This window comes from Corvus kubaryi, unplaced genomic scaffold (genome assembly GCF_017639235.1).
Source record: "Corvus kubaryi isolate FWS band 111438036 unplaced genomic scaffold, C.kubaryi_AGA036_p1.0 37341, whole genome shotgun sequence".
Classification (NCBI taxonomy): domain Eukaryota; kingdom Metazoa; phylum Chordata; class Aves; order Passeriformes; family Corvidae; genus Corvus; species Corvus kubaryi.
The window spans coordinates 5694459-5702001 of NW_024581112.1; the positions used below are offsets into that span (position 1 = coordinate 5694459).

At 49.7% G+C, this 7543-nt stretch overlaps 1 protein-coding gene across 1 annotated transcript in view; it reads left to right on the forward strand.

Moving 5' to 3' along the window:
• Positions 1–7229: 7229 nt before the first annotated feature.
• GPR156 (G protein-coupled receptor 156) overlaps positions 7230–7543 on the forward strand; it is a 24993-nt gene continuing 24679 nt past the window's right edge. The window contains exon 1 of the mRNA XM_042031726.1: positions 7230–7250. The gene's annotated coding sequence lies outside the window, so the exon portion shown is untranslated. The remainder of the gene's footprint in view (positions 7251–7543) is intronic.

Sequence of the window (7543 nt, forward strand, 5' to 3'; positions counted from 1 at the left end):
AGGCCCCTGCTGTGACAAGGGAACACCTTAAAAGGAAGGCAGTAGCCTGTCTTTCCAGCTCTTAGAAGGAAAAATACTTCAGATGTGGCAGCTAGAGCCAGAAACAAAGAGATGCTTCTGTTATGCACTGCATGTGCATTAGATCTGCATTAATGGGGATTTGGGGTTGGTTTTACTCTCTGCTGTTAGAAAGACAAACATCTTCACTGTGTCAGGTAGAAGAAAGAACGTGGTGAATAACTGAAATGAGATCATTATATGACTTCACGAGTAGTCATGGACTGCTACAATTGAAGGAAAGTATCTTGTTACTTAGCAGATGGGCACAGCTGAAACTCGGCTGCACTGCAAACTTTATTGTTTCCCTGTCAAATCCTAAGAGGATGAGATACTCCCAGGAGATCACTAATCACTGCTGGCACTGGGTGTTGCTGGCAGCACGAGGTGAACCTTAAAAGCTTTGGCGGTTCAGATTAGCATGAAAGAGGCTGAATGCTTCCTCTGGGTTCCAGGTCATGCTAAACACTTAATAAAAATCCTATATTAAGACTCCGTATGAAAGGAAGGAGTGGGCAAGCTTACTGACTGCATCTGGCATGACCAGTCCCTTACCTAAAATTAGCTGAACTCCTGGTCTCCTGTGTCAGCATGCAGTAGAGGTTGGGCAGAGCTTGGCTGGTCCTGCAGGAGCTCGGACCTCTGCAGGCTTTTCTGAAGTGTGGTACCAGGCATGGTCTTTCACTGAAGCACCACCTAACCTTGGAGGGCATTTGTTATTCCCTCACCAAAAACAGGGACTGTTGAAAACCAAGTCTCCAATGGAAAATACAAGTGGAAAAAAACAAGAAGAAAATGGTGTGGTTCTGCTTCTGCTTCCCTCCACCCCACCTGCCCACCCTCCCACACTGTTTTTTATATTATGGTCAATAAAACATGTCAGCCTGTGGACAGTTCAGTCAAGGATGCCCTGTCCTCCCACTGGCAGAACCTGTGCTTTGCCATGAAATGCTATTCTGCCTTATTCCATCCCTCTGAGAGGGATCAGCTGATGTTTAATAAAAGCTGTGCATGTGCTCCTACCCCATGTGGGAGAGGGAACGATCCACCAAGTTTCTCTCTCCCCCTTGAGCTAGTTTTGGCTGGGGTAGAGTTAATTCTCTTCACAGTGTCTGGTACAGGGCTGTGTTTTGAATTTGTGCTGTACACAGGGTTGATAATATAGAGATGTTTTTGTTATTGCTGAGCAGAGCTTACACAGAGCCAAGGCCTTTTCTGCTTTTCATGCTGCCAGGCTGGGGAGGAGGCTGGGGGTGGGGGGAGAAACAGCCAGGACAGGTGACCCCAACTGACCAAAGGGATATTCAACACTCTGTGACATCATGCTCAGTATGTAAAGTGGGGGAAAGAAAAAGGAAGGGGAGGACATTTGGAGCGATGGTCCTAACTCTTTAGAAAGGATCTCATCAAAGATGAGGCCATTTGTCTCTGAGTCCCAGGACCAAATCTGTATGAACATCCTTGTTTGTCAGAGCCAGAGAGCTGCTTGGTGCCTCATCCACCAGAAAGCTCGGTCACAGCCTTCCTTGATTCCCACACACTCTGCGGCGTAGGATCATCCTGCTGCTTTCTCAGAAGCTCTACCCTGGCTCCCTTTTCCTTGCCACAGTACCTAATTCATAACCTCATGTTTTGCCCTTGATGCTATCCCCCCAAAAAACAATAATTAGAACGCATGTGGGAAACCAACTTACAAAAGTTGTCAGCTGTTGGGGAAGATGAAACAGGAAAGCCTTATAAATATGATTGCCTGACAAAAGATTTTGGGAATATGAAAGCTACAGGCGACATCGAAATGAAAGCCACTTTTGAAATACCAAATCTTAGTTACTGAACAACTGGAAAACAATGGTATGGCCGACTGAAGGTAATCCCCTCTTGATTGAACAATACCCTCTGCTTGCAGGCAGGTCCAAGGGTCAGAGCAGACCCTACTAGCTCAGCAGAAGGGGTCCAAAGAGTAGTTTTTAGAAGTTAAGATGTAACACTCTATGGTAATATAAGAACTCTTATAGGCTGTATGTAAATGCTATAGGATTTGTATCTTGTATTAGATTGGTTAGTGACAATTAGAATATTCAGAACAGAATATGATTTATTGTATTGTATCCAGGACTTCAGACACTCTTATTCCACTCTTACTCTTACTACACTCTCTCTCACTACTTCTTCACTCTCATTCCTCTCGCTCTCTCTCTCTCTGCTTACCCACTTACTCTCTTGCTCTCTTGGGCCTGCTCAGAGCTGAGTCTGGCAGCTCTAAGCAGTGCCCCTATACCCACGCCCTTTGCAATAAACCGCATGTTCCAAGATCTGACTTTAGAGATCTCCCGTCTACGCCCGGTCCAGACTGAACCCCCCAAAGCTCCTACAGTCAGCCTCTCTCCCACATCCGACAGACTGACTGAGGGTTTTCTCCATCCAGCTGGTCCCCATCCAGCATTGCCACTGGTAGGATGCAAAAAGGCTTCACACAGAGAGTTTTTAACACCCCATAGATTAGCTTCATGGATGGAGCAGAAAGGATTACAGAGACTTGAAGCAGACCAGCCTTTCTTCCAGTAGTGAGCACCCAGCTCCACTTTTAAAGGGAGCTGCCAAACGGCAGCTGGAAGGAGGTCATGTCTCAGGCCCAAGCCTTCTGTGACTTTCTGACCTGGCCCCCTGTCAGGTGATTCTGGGATTAGCCTTGCTTTGCATAAGAGACAGGCAGGATGAGCAGGGTGTTGCTAACAAACCAGTTTTCACTGGTGGGAGTGAGCTGCAGTTCTAAGCATGGTGGAAACCACGCTGGAGCTGATCTTCCTGCCCTAGACAAGTTCAAAGTGCTGTAGCTTTGGCTACAAGGGGATGTGGGTCACATGTCACTTGTGCTTTTCTTCCACAATATTCTTGATCCCTCTGGTTCTCCCCACTTTTTCCTACTTCTTTCTCCACCTGGGTCCCTCCTAATATCTTGGTTTGTACGTCTAGCAACAGTGGGGTACACATCAACCATACAAAGATCATCTTTCTGAGAGACTGTTTCAAATCTAGGAAGATGCAGGGCCTTGTACTAAAAAGGAAGGTTTTTTGACTTGCCCTGGATGGAGAGGCACTAACTGGGCTCAATTTTCTGGGGCAAGAGTGAGTTACAAGTTATCTTAAAACAGTTCACAGAAGCATGGAAAATGGGCTGTAAAGGGAATGTGACCTGGTTCATACTCATGTCCTCAGCTGCACCTAACCACTCCTGGCAGAGATTTCACCATCTGAATGGACAGTCTTCCAGGAAGTACTGGGAAGAACAGAGCAAGCAGTGGGAACCTCCCTGAGGGCAGCTCTTTGTGTAAGAGTAGTCCACACATGTTCCCAGTTGCCTTATCAAGGTAAGTGGTTATAATGGAGAACTTCTGTCAAGGGGAATGAGGAGGAGTTGAGATTGTTTGGAAGGTGTCAGAAAGCCAACAGGATAGTGTGGAAACAGCAAAAGATTGTTCAAGCCTTCAGAAATCTCAGAAGAGCAGAAAAAAGTCCAAGGTCTTGCTCCTGGGAGCTGGAGATGAGAATAGAAACTCCTGGAGGCTAAAGAAGTGGCTGGTGTTTGCTGAGAGGCTTTGTAGGGCACTTAGTCCTGGTTCTTGGGGATGGGTTATCTGGGATGGCTGCCTGTCCAGTCCAGTGCCCAACCTCATGGCCTGGAAATGCGCTTGGAAAGGCAGGATGGCTTTAATGAACCCTGCAAAGTGAACCTTCAAATGGTTAAAACTTCAACAATTCATACACAAGGGACCATGGACTAGGTGGGTATGTGAAAAGAAAATAATCAGTTGTTTAAATTCCCAAATAGTAAACTTTGTCTGAAAGAGGAAAGCGTGAAGAAGTTTCCCTTTTAAGAACGAACTGGACCAAACTGGTATTGCCCAAGTGTGGCTAGATGCTTTTTTTAAGGGGGATGTTACAACTGCTGGCTACCACAGGTTGAGAAAGGAGAGAGTGCGTGAAAGAGAGAAGGGTGGTGCTTCGTGCTAATGGCAACATTACCCGTTCTACAGCGGGGACTCGGAGCAGACTATGTAGATCAGGAAAGCCCAAGAGGGAGCACTGTGTGTGCCTGACTACCTCATCAAACGAGGCCCAGCACGGATCTCTCTCTACAGGCTCATTTGCAACGTGTGAAAAGAAAACTGTATTTGCATAGATAATTTAATTCTGGGACACAACTGTGGAGATTGCCTGCAGGCCACAGTCAAGTCTCATGAGAGTTTCTAAGTGTGCTGGATGATAATTTTCCAGCAGAGGATGCATCCATCCAGCACACCCTGTCTCCCTTTTAGATTCATCATGATGGGTAGAGACAGTGGAGCTGAGCAGTTGCCTCACTGCAATGGACTTGAGCAAAGTCAGGACAATCATAGGTAGTCATATTTGAATTTGGCTTTTCCAAGACACTAAGTTTCCCCAAGATGAAGCAAAAACAAATGCAATTCATCCTAAAGAAGACTTGGACAAATTTAGTGAAATTTGACTGCAATGTGAGTTGCTTAAGAAGAGTTTAGCAGATGACCAAAAGCCCCAGTTAAGGTAGAGGGTAGTCTTGATGGTTCTGTGTGACAACCTGGTTGGGTGTGAACCCTTGAGGATGGGCAAAGTGCAAGTGTTAAATGGGCTGAAACCCTAAGCCAGACCCCAGAAGAGAGGTGTTACTGCTAATGACTGGCAAGCAGGGGGGTTTCAGTCCACAAAAATCAGCTCCAAGCCCTCTTCTTTCAACAGTAAACTTGAAACAAGTATCAAACCACTGTGTACGTCTCGGAGCAAATCACATGGGCTGTACCTCCAAAGTGAGGTGCTGTGTCCCAGATGATCACACCTCCCATGAGGGATCCAGCAGGCATAACGTGGAAATAGCTCCATACAGGATGAACAAGGTGCTAAGGACGAAGAGCCAGAGCAGCAGTGAAGAGGCATGAGCAGGTGGTTTATCCTTCTTATCAAGCAGTGTTGTGATGGTCACTGAACCCTTCCAGGTAGCTCTGCAATTCAGCTCTTCAACAGGACGTTTAAAAAGAGCAAGGACTGAGAAAAGACATGGAAGACAGATGGAGAAAATTGCATCCTGCCTCCCCTGGCAGTTTCCAATGAGTTCAGCTTTTGCTTTCCCTTCCTAGGACCTGGCCTTGGGCCAAGCCATGCTGCTGCTGGGTTCCAGTTATTCTCTGGCATGGGGTGCCATGTTCCCAACCCAGGGTTATTGACCAGGCTTTAAGCACAGCAGGACCCTTTGGCACAAAGGGGGCCTCGTCCCTGCAGAGTTTGTAACGCAAGTCACCTTAACTAGGGGCTTTCTGCCCTCTCTTGTGCCATACCAGACCTCCATTCCTTCCTGCTCGGCAGCACAAATCCTCCTTTGGTGCATACCTGTAGCGCAGCAGGCGCTTTCCTGCCTCCAGACAAAACACCCAGGCATTTTTTCCCAGACTCCCCAACATCCTGGCTGCAACTGCATGTTCTCTGACAATGCCAAGTGACACCCAGAAGGACGTCCCAGCACTTGGAGGGCTGCAGAGCTCACTGGGATGAGGTTTTGGTCCCAGTTCTGCTGCGTGAGGAATAAGAGGTGATGCATGTGCACGTGTCTGTAGCAGTTGCCAAGGAACTGTCCATACCCCCAGAGCTTTGATTATTTTTTTCTAAGAGGAAAACCCAGGAGCAAAATTGAAGCATGCACAAAGCAGCCATTTCTCATATCACAGTTTACAAAGTGCTTAGTAATAAGCATGAGTCAGTGGGGCAACAGGAGTGCTCTCTGCTAGCTTTGGGAGAAATAAGGCATTCCACTCCTGTTCCTGTGTGAACAGTCAGGATCTCACTCCTCTCCCCTCACTCCCTTCTGAAAGATGTTTCTACTTATGGTCCTGGTTTCATGGAGGCAGAGACTAGACTGTTAAATTCTGTCTAAGAGCCTGCGTGTTTTAAAAGAGATCAGATTTCCAGAGATACTGAAATATGGGGGACCTTCATTATAGCCACTGTGAGCTGCAGATAATCCACACCTCTGCAAACTGGAGGGGTGCTTTCAGTGCCAAAATTCAGAATTAATCCATCTTTTAAATCGCTGGCTTTCCAAGGAGTTTTTCATTCTCCTTTGTGGCAGTAACAAGACTCTACTTCCTTCACCTGCTCTGGACATGATCCTCAGCCCCACCAGCAGCTCAAGATCGAGGACTGAGCCTTCATCACCCATCACTGCCCAGGCTAGAAAACACTTTCTGGAGGGTGGTGTTAGACTCCCTGGCCAAGGTACATCCCTCTGTTTTGCCTCAGAGGAGGATGGGAAAACAGAGTGAAGAAGTCCTACTGCAGTTTCTCCTCTGGGCCATCAGTCAAATCTAGCAAAGGGGAGTCGGAGCTGCTGCCAGAACCAGAGGCTGCAAACTGGATGCTTTCATGGGGCTTGGGAACTAACAGGTCACCATTTGTTCATGATGGTGCTGTGAGGCACAGCGAGACCAACAGGCTGTACAAACCTCCCCACTCCCATTCAGCTGCCCCTGGTCCACGGCTCTGCAGGTTTGGGAATGGGCAGGAGTGAAAAATTAGCGCTGTTCATGCCAGGGCCTAGCAGAGCTGGGTAAATGAGGTAAACAGAAGTGTGTAAAGAGAGAAAACCTTCACGGCCTAACACCTGTCTGCAAACAGCCCTTTCCAGCAGCACCTGGCACTTTGCTGCAGGCTGGGAGAGAAATTACAGTGCGGGAGCAGAGCTTTTGGAATTGGGGGGAAATTCCAGTAAAATGGAGTGGATGTCTTGAGGGGAGAGAGAACGAAGTTGATGCGAGCATCAGGACCGTGGGAGGCAAGACAGGGAAACGGTCGGCACGGGGATGCTGAGACGGATAGTGGGTCTGTCCACATGACACCGAGCGCTGCTCACACAAACATACCTATTGCAGTAGTCACGCTGGCTACCACTAGCCATGGGGCGGCACAAGCAGGTCACGGAGCACGAGGTTGGCCGCCCTCGCGTTTACTCACCTTCTCGGGCCGGTTTGGCCACAGACGTGGGGTTTTGTGCTGCCTCAGCTGCCAGGAGCACCCAAGAGAGGCGGCCCGTTCCCAGCCGGGCATCCCGCCGGCAGCAGCGGGATAGGGACCGGCGATGGGCTCAGCCGCGGGAGCGCGGGGCTAGCGGGCAGCGGCGGCGGGGCCAGGTCAGCCGGGGCCGCCGGGGGGCTGTGCCGGGGGTCCCGCCCTCCCGGCTCCGGCACCGGGGGCGTTCTGGGGAGGGGTCGATGCTGCTGTTGCCCGGAGGAGGCGCCGGCGTGAAACGGGGTCCAGCCCTGCCGGGACAGCCCCGGCCCGCGGGCTTTTTCCCCGCTGCCGAGAAGTTTTGTCCCGGGTCAGACGGGAGCGGGGCCGGCGCCACCGCCCCGGCGGGAGGAGCGCGGCCGCCGGGCCCCTCCCGCCGCCCGCCTCCGCCGGGCCGGGCCGGGCCGAGCCGGGG